The sequence below is a fragment of the Balearica regulorum genome, chromosome Z, assembly GCF_011004875.1.
Source record: "Balearica regulorum gibbericeps isolate bBalReg1 chromosome Z, bBalReg1.pri, whole genome shotgun sequence".
Taxonomy (NCBI): domain Eukaryota; kingdom Metazoa; phylum Chordata; class Aves; order Gruiformes; family Gruidae; genus Balearica; species Balearica regulorum.
The window spans coordinates 3,470,700-3,483,879 of NC_046220.1; the positions used below are offsets into that span (position 1 = coordinate 3,470,700).

Genomic DNA, 13,180 nt, shown 5'->3' on the forward strand with positions numbered 1-13,180 from the left:
AAAGAAATCCAGTGATTCTGAATATGAAATCTGACTTTCTCTAATTCTTAAGTTGCACTAATACTCAGGGAAAATGATCAATTTCAACTGATAAATCAAGCAGTTCAATAATTACTAAAGAAGGGGTTAATCAACAGAGTACAAAAATAAGGCTTCCAGATTCTTCCTGATTGCTGCAATACAATTACACTTGCATTGTTTTTTTACATTTCACATTGTCCTCAAGACCCCTGAAAGCAATTGTACTAAACAGAACAATTTATGGGAAAGGTACCCATTGGCACAAAAGTAGTAACTTGGATTATAAATAGTAAGGAGTTTCATCTAATTATATTTCAGAATTCCTAATGGAAGGAATTTTGAAAATACATGGAGACTGTAAATACCCAAGATACATGTTCATTTGCATCCCTATAAAACAGGCAGCAGCACTTCATGATCTACGGGTTCATAATTCCTAATGCCAAAATTATATGAGAAAACAGTCTGGCCCAAAGTGACACCTAACAGAAGTTAATGGGATTCAATGGGATTTCAATCTCAGGTGGTCAAACACTGGAAATACTCTCATACAGCTGCTATGAAGCTATACAGCTCTGTGTATGCATTTTTTTAACAGCAAACCAGCAAACAAAAGTGTTAAAAACAACTATTTTGAGAAAACACTTTTGCACTTTTCCAGATTATTGGGGTTTTTTTATTGAGGACCCAGAGCAGTTAACTGAGAGAAACTTTCTTTGTGATACACATAAGTAAATACATTCCAAAAAAGTGATGCAAACACATGTTGCACTTAAGAGACACTAAAAAGGAACCAAAATGTCCTTTTATTCTAGAAACAAATCTAAGGACTGTGATGTAGGTCAAGCGTAATGGGACCAGCAAATGGATTTCTTTTGGTTTCAGTTGTTTAATGGGTATGAAAAGGATACAAAACCCAAGAAGAACAGATAACAGTGACGACACTGAATCCAGAGCAGCCTCTGGCATTTCAGCCTCTGAGGACCTAGCCACAAAAGTTGCACACACTTTTCAAGTGGTTTTGTACTTTTCAAGAAAACCCATTAGCTGAAAATGCTGCACAGCCCTGTCTTTCAGAATCGCAGGGACAGAAGGTGTTGGTGTGCAAGACCCATGCTATGTCACTCTCCTGGGCAGCCCCAAGTGTGGGTCTTACTCTTCTAAAAGAAATAAACATGGAATAAAATACCACAATTATCTCCTTAACTCAGCCTGGTGTCCTACTTTGACTCTCTGTGTGTTTCGGACAGCGCTATTTCTGAGGAACTATTGTTCTACTAGAATGACAGAAAGGCATTTTGATACCCAAGGCATCCCTGCTGCCACCACTTCTGCCCCTCGCTGTCATCCAGAGACGCAGACCCTTGTCCTGGGCAGCAGGAGCCAGCATCCCTGAGATGCATCGCCTGGTGTGGCACTCCTGCTGCAACCCTCCTTTTCTTGAGGCTGGGAAGGAACTTCAGTATCTGCAGTTCAGAGAACTCCCACGTATTGATGCAGACAGGTGATGGGGCAGCTCCTCTGGGTCCTTCCATAACGAGTACATAGACTTGGGAAGGTTTTTTGACTAAGCACAGGAGTCGTCGCAGGCTGAGTTAGCTAACAGAAACAAAAATTGTGAGTTTTACTTCTCCCACTCTTGTAAAATATTATGGCAATGCCTTACAAACAGAAGCTCTTACCTAACAAAACCCAACACTGCCAAGTAGGTTATATGTCTGCACAGGAACTGCGTTGCTGGGTGGAAGATTTCTTGCTTAGCTGGAAAAAGGATGGAACCTTCTTTGACCCATATTCCTATCCAAATCTAAAATCTCAAGAAGATTACACTCCGTAGAGGTGAATTCCTTTGTGCCATCACTGTGGTTTTGTTTGAAGTATCAAAAGGGGTTTGTGGTTTTATTCTTACTACCCTCTATCTCTATTAGAAACCACTGCAACTGAATTTTGGGAAATCAAAACAAGGCAAATGGCCCTGCTCAAACAACACTGAGTTCCAATGATCATACACATGAAGATACCATGGATGAAGCCATACTGCTTATTTTAGCACCAGCAGCTACCAGGCTGTTTAATCTGAAAAAGCACGGGCAGGATGCAGACACTCAGGTTGTGTCAGTGCAACCACAGCTTTTACAGTGTCAGTGTTTTTTTTTTCAAAAGCACTAGTTTGAGAATTTAATTGTCCTTCATCAGACTTTTGACACTCATATTCTTTTTCACTTCAACCTTTAATGCTGTAAAAATAGCCTTAAAGTACTATGAAAATTAGGCTACTGGCATTTTAATATATGTTTCACTGAGTTTATCATATAAGCAACTTTGGCCAAGTTGGCACCACTTTACTTTTTCACCTAGACATTGTTCTTGCCCGTTGGACGAAGTATGAAATGCAGAGAATAGTCAAGTTCTGTTGATAGTGTCAGTAAAGGCTGCTGGTTATTTTACTGATATATGCTGATGGAAGACAATTAAGCTTTCACCATTTCACCTCAGCAAGCTGGTCTGTACATCTGCTTTTTTTTGTACTGTTATGTCAGGGAATAAATATCCAGAAAAACCACAGCTACAACTCTCTGTAGGAAAGCTCTGAAAGCTCTGGGACCTTTTCAGCCAGTGAGGTGGGAACAGCCTGGATGCTGCTCTAGGTTATGGCAGATATTTCACCAATCTTCTTTCGGATTTGCTACAGATACTTGATCAACCTGATTGCCTTCTGCGGCTGGTCCAGTGGACAGGGGGATAGCAGTGGATCACATCTGCTTTGAGTTTCGCAAGGCTTTCAGCATGGTCTCCCACATCACGCTGGTACCCAAGTTAGGACATTGTCCTTCTGCATGGGTAGGGCACTGGATGGGTAAGAACTTGAGCAAGTCCAGTGGAGGGCCACCAGGATGGTCAGGGGCTCAAGCACCTGTGATGACAGGCTGAGGGAACTGGGCTTTTTGACATGAAGAAGGCTTAGAGGGGAATTAATAGCCATTAACTGCTGTTAGCTTTCCAATACGCAAGAGGTGGTTATTGAGAAGACATATGGGCATGGCAGGAGAATGAGAGATACGGGCCCTAAGTCAAAACAGGGGAGGTTCCAACTGGATATAAAGAAAACATATTTAATGTGAGGGTAATTAACCACTGGAACAAGTTGCTCAAAGAGACTATGGAAAGTTATCTATTGGAGAAGGAGGGAGGTTTTTCCTGGTACATTTTATAATTCGTGGGAGGGTTTTGTGCATGCATGGGTGTGAGGGGGATTCTCATATACAACAGCTTGATTTATTTATTCTGCAGAGTGACGGCTGCAGGAAGCTAGTAAATTAAGGACAGTCTTCCACAGCTCTCAATAAAAGGACAAAATACATTTTACACTTCATAAGATCACATGCAAACCTGGAGGACTGATCCACAGAAACCTTTCATTGCACATTTGACACTCGTAGTCTCTCTCTCTCTTTATCCTCTAATTCTGCATGTTCCAAATAACTGTGCTGACACTACAGTATGTCTAAATTCGGAAAATGAGATAACACTGCTAATAGTAATGAGAAAGGATACAACAGACTGTGGGCCATCAACAAACCCTTTCATCATCTCCTTTTTACACGCTGAGAGAAAATGAAGATGTCTACTGTATGCCATACAAAGATGCCTACTGTATCTCATAATTTTAAATTGGTCTTGTAAGATAAAGGACTTTTACTGATCTAATAAACACAAACACACCAAGTCATTACATTGAAAACCCAAACAAATAAACAAAAAAATCCAACCAAAAAAAAAAGACAAACTAATATACCTCACACTTCTCACACAAGTATTTTCATCCATGTCTGAGAATACCCTGAAATATCAAAAGCTGTTTTTCCAAGAAGTGGATTCAGGTAATGTCAACTATTCTAGAGGAATGCTATTTCTATATATAAAACTAAAGTACCTTTGCAGGACTTCTTGTAAGGAAAAGCAATTTGAGCACTCCATTTGAACAGTTCCTCAACCTAGTGTTTCAGGACTAACAAAAATTCAGTCCACTCTACACAGGCACTCTTTGACTTCCTATTTTAATTTGGAAAAATTTATTTTATCAACATGTGACTATACCACTGAAAGTTGTTTCTTTCAGAAGAGAATATTTTAAGTGAAATCAAGGCTTTCAAAAAAAAATGGTATCTTGTGTTAGACCACAAAAAGACCTCAGTGTCCAGAACCATATCATTCTGATCCTTAAATCAGTGTGGCTACTACATCACTATTATTTTCAAAGTTGCACATTTATTGGTGCGAGGTGGTAAAAAACCCAAAAAATCACACAAACAGGTGTCTCTGCCAACAGAAGGGTTGTCTTTCCTCAGATCAGCTTTTAAGACTAGCTGTCTGTAGTCTCTGTAGAGGAATTTCTGCATGATGGTTATGCTTTGGTTAGTTTCACTTTGTTGTTTTTTTTTTTTTTAATCTTATCAGAGTTGGATTTAATCTTATTCCATCTGGACTACATTAATTCACTCTTGGCAACCAGTCCTACAAAGCCCTTTGCTTGTCAGTTTAATGGTCAGACCGTCCTTCCTGGGTAGGTGTTGATGGCCACGGGTGCTGCTGGCACTGCTGGTGGCAGGGTCTTAGCTGATGCTTGTGCACATTAATGCCTTAGCTGACGTCTTGTGAACTTCCCTGGGGATTTCACTAATTTACTGGAAGTTGTTATGTTGCGGACTTTTCTTTTCTCACGTAGTTTGCCATCACTGGCCAGTCAAAGCCTGCTGTGGATTAGCACTGTTTTACCTAACAAGTGCCTACTGCTTTGGGGAAAATCACTGGTCTGATTAATCCAGAAAATTTGCATGTTTCACCATGTTCAAGATGCTAGTATTTACGTCGCAAAAAATGACTCATAATGTTAAAGGAATCACATTCAGGAAATTGTAATCAGGGCCATTGTACAATGTATGATATGTATTTTATATTGTTGTCTTTCCTAATAATTTTTGGAAGAAAATTAACCATGGAACTGAATATTCATATGCACAATAGCATTAGTACTGCTAACTGACACACAAAAACCATACATAATTCTCTATTTCCTTCTGCAAGTTTCCTTGTTTTCAGTGATAATTACAATAAATTGCAGGCACAGCATTTCTGTGCATGTCTAGATATCAAAAAGCAGACTTTAATGTACATTTTATTTTTCCATATCTTCTTCAACCATATTTTTCTTTGAGAACAGCTTGAAGATCTTTTATTGGTGTCACCATGACAGAAGTATCATCTGAGTCACATGATACTACATCCTAAGCCATCGCTTAACATCTCCCACTCACAGAGCTCCAGAAATATTAACCTTTGAAATGTAAATCAGGTCCTTCTGTTTAAATCTAACCCTTTTTCTTAGCATTCACTGTTGTAAAAGCCATGTCCTTAGCAGTGCAACCCTGCCAAGTGGTGATTACACTTAATAAGTAGACTTTGGACCTGCTCTGTATCATCAAGGGTTTGACTGTTTATTTGCCGTTAAGCATCAGTTTTGATGAAACTATTATAATTCTTATCAATCATATCATTTCTGTTATCACAGTTTCTACTGGGAACAATCACTGCTTCTCCGCACTTTGCTTCCTGAGGTATTTGCTCTTCATTTTGCTCTGTAGGAAAAGATTTGTGTCAGTTACAGCTGAAGTTCTAAAAATTCACATCAAAAGCAAAAGATAACAATAAATGTAATTGAGGACTGCGAAACTACCTATCTCAGTAGGCAACATCATAAGACCACTTGTTGAACCAACCAACTGCCACCACTCATGCATACACAAACACATACACTTACACTTACACACACAGAAGCCATCATAAAAATGGCGTGAAGAAAAATAATCATTCATATACCTATCATTAAATTATGAATATATTTACAGGTTTGCACTACAATATAGTTATTTTGAGTGGGTTTTTTTTTTTTTTTTGGTGAAGTTATAATTCCACAGATAAACAGGTTATGGGTATATTCTGTAATAATGATAAAAATACTGTGCTTTCAGCATTAGGAATAAATTTTCCTAATATTAATGTAACACCTGAAACTTAGTCTACACTGCCAAGTTTCCCTTTATGCGGAGCCCGCTATGCCAAGACCATGCTGAATCCTGCAATTTCTAACCAAAGCCAAAGCCATAAATTCCCTTCTGGCAAACTGCATTCAGCTCACATTTAGTCTAAACTTGGCTCAGGCTTACCTGAGAGGTTCACAAACTTTGGAAAATCTTTAAAAAGCAGATTTGCTTGGATACTCCAGATTCACTATAAATATTTCGCATAGCTCTCAGCACACTTGCAGCTACTCCCACACAACAGCCATTTGTACCTCTGATTTCAGCCCTGCAAGAGGTGGAAAAGGTTTTGGGGTTTTTTGTTGTTGTTGTTTGTTTCAAGAGGACAGATTCAAATTGTAAAAGAGAGGTGTTCAGCTTGAAGATGCACTGAAAATACAAATGCTTAGCCAAACTAGCCAGATGTGCAGATTGGGCCAGAATGAGATTCTGTTCCTTCCTTCCAATGTAGTCATCCTGGAAATATCGAGGAAGCCCTGTTTTTGTATTTCAGCTTAGCTGAGGAAGAAACAAACACTGAGTCAAAGACCAAAGGTACAAACAGTGGGATAGGCATGATCTGTGGAGGGCAGACATGGGAGAGTCAGCACGCAGAAGCAGCTTGTAATTCACCTCAGCAGCTCTGGCTGCAGAGCTCTGCAAGATTGAGTAAATCACACCAACCATACGTGGTGGCAGGAGGCTGAGAACAGCCAAAAGCACACAAAGCAGACTATCACCCCATTGTTCCCCATCTCTGCTCCATTTCTAGGCCTGTGGCTTTTTTCCTCTCCGCCTTTTTTACTTTTTCTTTCCTGCACGGGTAACAGAAATTGGGGACAGCATCCCTTGAGGTCCTCTTTGCATTAGGTTCTTCTTGCGCTTTGTCCTGTGTGGAGGACCACTCTGGTAGCAGAAAGCATCCAGATCACATACCAATGAAAAACAGACTGTTTGCCCACTGATGGACCTTACACTAAAAAAGAAACACCAGAAAGATCAAAAGCTATAATGTTATTCCTCACATATTTTCCAACTACATTGACTGTAAAGGCCTAGAAATATCAGAAGTCATGAATTTGCACATATGCTTTACAAAATTTTGCAAACATTTACTCTTATACTTGTTTTCCAAGGAAAACATTTATAACCCTGCATTTCAGCTCACACCTTACAATCTAAGCCTACTACTGTTTTCATTTCTTTCTCAAACAGACAAGAAACTGTGGATGAAAAAGCCTTTGTCACCTCTGCCCCGAGGTCAAGAGATCCCTTGACTAACGGTGTTAGAGCAGTTAACTCTCTAGTTATATCTGAAAGCAAGCTGAAAGCTGGCATAGGAAAGAAATACTCAAGAGGGAAGGTAGCAATTGAAGAAGCAACATTCTGGGACCATACAAACTAGCATCACTAAATACAGGTCAATCTTACCTATATAAAAAGCCCCAGAAAAGTGCTATTCCTGCAGCACATTAAAGTGTTGGGGGGTGGGGTTTGGTTTTGTTTGTTTGTTTGGTTGGTTGGGTTTTTTTGTTAAAGCTGTAATTTCTACTTATGTGTATTAATGGCAGATACACAGAGTTAAAAGAAACAGGGAATTGAAAGTCAGTGTTGACAGGAACAGTCAAAAGAGAGAAGATAACTTTGTGTTTATTGCTGAACTTTCACTAGCTCTTACAGAAAATCTCAAAATGAAGGGTTAAGTAAAGGCTGGGAGTTATTCCTATAACAGCGTTTTTTTCCCTTTAATTGATTCTTTCAGTGTCATAATCTCTCTTATGTCTACTTGTATCTCTTTATTTCTTGTTACTCTGTGGTATCTGGCTGAGAATTTGGATAGACCATTTATTTAGCAGCATTTTGCTGCAGTTCCATAGAAGTGTAAAACTGTAACTGACTGGTGCAACTTCACCATAAATGCAAGAAATCTTCAAAACACTCTGTCTTGGAAGGAACCCAAGGGTTGTGGATTTCTGATATAATTATTTTCCATACCTGCTGCTTGGATGTTTTAGGGGAAGACTGGTGGCAATAAGTTATTTGTGTACTCCAGTGTTCTCTGACTGTTGGGAAAAATTTTTGGGGATGCTGCAGCCAGTTAGAGAGCTACAGCCACACAGTGCTGTAAGGAACCAAATAAATCTCACCATCTTCAACCTCCCCTTAGTCAAAACTGACCCCAGAAAATACCTTAGAATGACTTTTTATGTTTTTTATGTCCAGAATAACAGATGTAGAACTTACTACAGGAAGTAGTTATTTTTGCCAGAGCGCTCTGGTCGTCTCAGAAGTAGAAGTCTTGTTTAGCAGGCTTTGCTACTAAATGATATTCAAAGGAAACTGTCAGCAGTTTACATTCCCTACTCCCTTTGATTTTAATGAAAATTACTGTAGATACTTACTGTCTTTCTGCAGCCTCAGAGACAGCAGACGGCAAGTCTTATTTATAAAGCAGGAAGTTAACACTGTTTTGCTTAGGGATGCTCCTCAAAAAAAAAAAAAAAGGGAAACGTGGGCAAAAATGAGGACAAGGACTAGACGTCCTTCCATATCTGGCAAGTAGGTGAACAAGAGTAGGTGGAGGTATAATAATATATTTGGGTCTGTCATTGAAATTATTCACTTCCTGACTTGAGATAGTGAGCTGATTTTCCTCCCTCCATCCTTGCTCCCAGTCTGTGCAAGGAGAGAAAGCTCTCGGTGAATAAAAAGTACCTCAAGAGTTAATAAGATCTCTTTTCATAGGAAGTATTACTCAAACTAAAATTAAAAACAAACTCACATTAAATATGGATATGATGTCAGCCTTGTATTAGAAACTTTTGTTTTGAGGTCTTTGTTAGCAATGGTAGCTATAAAGCTTTTTAAAATTTTCATTTGTGGGTTACAACTTTTTGTTTTTTAATGGAAAAATCATTGGCACAAAAATTTATATCAGGACTTTCTAAACAGACTCAGACAGAAATACCACTTCTAAGCTGTGAACAGCAAAACCCAGGAAATTTACAGAAAACAGAAAGGGAATGAAACGAACATTGAGGCTGACTCTAAAGAGGGACCACTCTGTACTTCTGAGACAAGAACAACAGCGGGAGAGTAATGGCCTTGTAGTTTTTAGTTATTTCCCTATGATTCTGCTTATAAAAACCTAAATTGCATGTCAATGCATACCCATGTAATACCAAAGGATATATACATATACATATACACAACTAAGCAACTGGAACATTTGATTTCCATACCTTGGTATGCTGACTGAACTTTGCAGGAATGCAGCTCTACCCATTGTCAGCAACAGATAGGGTAAGCCATGAAACACGTATCAAACTGTTGGTTCTTCTTGTACTTGGAAAACAAGAAGTTACTGTCCCTCTTGGAAATTCTCTTTAATGACTTAATGCCAGAAGTGACCTAAGGCATGTTTGCGGCACTAAACAGAGGAATTTGGATATGACCTGCTCTGTGACCCATTCCTGCTATCTGTGGAGCATTTCTTAAGAGGAAAAAAATTAAAGGAGCTGTTGACGGATGGACTTTCACATATTTTTCAAAGCAATAAGCTTCTCAGCTGTTGTTTTGGATTTTGTTTTGCTTAGTTGTCCCTATTACTTAGCATGGAATATATGTCCTTTTGAGGTCTCCCTCTTTGTGCGAGGGCTGCAGATAGCTGTCTATTCTTTTCCAGCACCCTTGTATGGCAATAACTGCTGGCTCTGCAGTATCGTGTTTTCCCATTGCAAAACCACCCAAATTGTTTGACAGAGCTGTCTTGGCTGCACGGCGAAGTCCAACATAAAGCAAACACAGACAGCTGCCAACTCCAGAGCCGCATGGTGGGTCAAGAAGAGAGCATATGACTGGAAGAAGCCCTTCACTATTTTTTTCTTTCACTCTAGTGCTTTTTGACTTTTCTTCCCTTGCAGTTCCCCATCCCCAGTCACAGCAGAGCAGCTGCCAGTTCTGCCATTATCCCTCCTCCAGTCAGTGCTGGGAGAAAGACCTCTCGCCTTGTTCCTCCCTGCCCGCACAGCGACAGGCAGCACTGGCTCTGCCTGCAGAGCAGGGCCAGCAAGTGCAGGTGAGCTCCACCAACCTGGAGGCACTTACGGGTCAGACCAGATCGGGAACACTGACCTAATTAGGCTTCCACCTCCAGACTGCACATGTTTAGGTGTTGGTAACAGCGTTTTGGCTCCTTGCAGAAGTTAGCAGAAACGATGGGCTGATAAGCCAGTAATGAAAAGCCTGGTAAGAGGTAAAATCAATCTCCTGAGGGAGCTAGTAGGAAATTCTGAAGTGAGACGGAAACTTTGCCAGGCAGGTGGATTTTGAAGCAATTTTATGTTTAAGCAGGTCAAACACAAAGCCTATAAGGCCCAGTGATATAGGCAAGTACTGGAAGTCTCATAGCCTGGTGTGGCAGTGTTGTTTCATAGAATTATTAATAATTCATATAATTTAAGGAATGTAGAAGTCCGAAGGGTGACGTTCACCGTCCCATTCCAGTGAGGACAGTGGAAATGGTAACCACCTGAGCGTGCTTCTGCTTTCTCTGCTCCTATGTCAGGCACGGTGTCTCCACCAGCACCACCACCGGGACGGGACGGTGGTTCTTGCCGCAGGCTCACTCGGAAAACTTCAGTTTAATGTAATATAATGACACTCCTAAAACTGGCCAAGCCAGTTTCTCCAAGTGCTCTCAGTGGAAAACCGTAGCCTCTCATCTCCACATACCTACCTCCTGCATCACTGTCTCTCCATGCTTTTCCTTACGAGTGGTTCAAAGCTACAAGCAGCCTGTGAGGGTTTTGTTCAGGTGCTTTCTGTATTGTCTAGGATACAATAAATATTTTCTGGGTAACAGAAATATATATTAATTTGTGTTTACCCACAAGTACCTATAACTATATATGTATAACTATATAACTATATATGTATAACTATATAACTATATATGTATAACTATATAACTATATACTTATAAATGTAATTTAATATAAACTAGGCACAGGCACAATTGTTGTCTGAAGACAGTCAGCAAGTTTTAAGATACAGAGGAACCTTCCTCTTAGGTGTTAGACAGCTCTGCTCCACAAGGTCTACCTCTGAATTCAGATATAGAGCTACTCAAAGCATATGCATTCAGTTACTTGTAACTGCACTCCCAGCCCTAGGTTAAGCTTCACCTGTGATGAATTACTGGATGTAAAACTAGATGTAAACTCGATGTAAACTCACACGTAAAATCGCATTACTAGATGTAAAATTTGTGATGACATATGGGTTTTTTCCATCCATTAAAAAATACAAACATACAATGAAGATAATACTTACCAATATGAATTAAGGCAACAAAGCTTGTTTACTTTGTATCATACTTTAGTTATATGTTGCCTTTACTGCAGAAATGGAATGAATGGAGGCTAAACTAAATTTCTAAATTTGAAAGGAATTTAGCAGGAAAATGACAAAAAGTACCAGTAGTAGCAATCTTTCCAAACTTTGCTGAAAACAATTGAAAAGGAATTATATATTATGATTTCATCTCACATCTGAGTATTACACATACACGGCTTCAACTTTGGTATGCAAAGAAAATGCTATAATAAAATCCAGTATAAGCATAAAAGGAAGAGAAGTTGCTAGTCAAAAAACCATGATATGTTTGGTAACACATTGGCCTGTACAAGAATGCCACCCATGCAAGGTATTTTTATGCTTGGCAAATGGACTCTTAGCAGGTGTAATCATTAATTGCTATTAATTCTGTGATAATTGGCAGAATCTGTTCTGAGATTCTATTTATGCATAGTTTCTAAAGGGTTGGTAAATCATTAATATATGGTATTGACATGACTATTATATTTTGCAGATGTTTGTTAGTAAATGCAGTATTTGTGGCATGCCTGTTGTGATAATTATAGTCCAACCTGTTGGACATTAACAGACTTTGTGCAAGAAAGCACTTACCAACGCACCTGTTACTTAGTAAACTTTCATCATACATATGAAAGTGAGGTTTCAATACAAAACAAAATTTAACACAAAACAAAACATGACCCAACCGAATGACCAAACCAAAGGTGAGCAGTGATATGGAGGATCTGGGTCAACAGCAGCGTAGCAGAGTGAGCAAAGCTGAGCCCAAAGCTTGGGAGCTTTTCTCCTCGTAACTTCCCTCCCTGGCTCTGCATCTCTGATGACACTGTTATATTACTTTTGGCTCCAAAGCAGATGTGCTTTATGTCCATTTAGGATTATCTGTGTCATAGCATATAGTGGACGTATCTCAAGCGGGAGCCCAAAAATCCAGCACTTGTGCTTTAAGGATGCACTGACAAATTTTAGTAAAGAAGATAAATAAATATCATTACACCTTTTTCAGTATTTGTAGAATGTTCTAAAAGGAAGGTTTCATTTTCTATGAAAAGACTGTTTTTCTATGTTCTTGTTAGGTCATTGAAATTGATATTTGAAATAGATGCATGACCAGCAGATCGAGGGAGGAGATTCTGCCCCTCTGCTCCGCTCTGCTGAGACCCCCCTGCAGTGCTGCGTCCAGCTCGGGGGTCCCCAGCACAAGAAGGACACGGAGCTGTTGGAGCGAGTCCAGAGGAGGCCACGGAGATGATCCAAGGGCAGAAGCACCTCTGCTATGGAGACAGGCTGAGAGAGTTGGGGTGGTTCAGCCTGGAGAAGAGAAGGCTCCGGGGAGACCTCAGAGCCCCTTCCAGGCCCTGCAGGGGCTCCAGGAAAGCTGGAGAGGGGCTGGTGACAAGGGCAGGGAGTGACAGGCCAAGGGGAATGGCCTGAAGCTGCAGGAGGGGAGATGGAGATGGGATGGGAGGCAGAAATCCTTCCCTGTGAGGGTGCTGAGGCCCTGGCAGAGGGTGCCCAGAGAAGCTGTGGCTGCCCCTGGGTCCCTGGCAGTGTTCAAGGCCAGGTTGGATGGGGCTTTGGGCAACCTGGGCTAGTGGAGGGTGTCCCTGCCCATGGCAGGGGTGGCACTGCATGGGCTGTGAGGTCCCTTCCAACCCAAACCAGTCTGGGATTCCGTGATTTTATCCAGTTTGATCCCACAG

At 40.3% G+C, this 13,180-nt stretch overlaps 1 protein-coding gene across 1 annotated transcript in view; it reads right to left on the bottom strand.

Moving 5' to 3' along the window:
* ADGRV1 (adhesion G protein-coupled receptor V1) overlaps positions 1-13,180 on the bottom strand; it is a 267,326-nt gene that overhangs the window by 11,993 nt on the left and 242,153 nt on the right. The window lies entirely within an intron of this gene.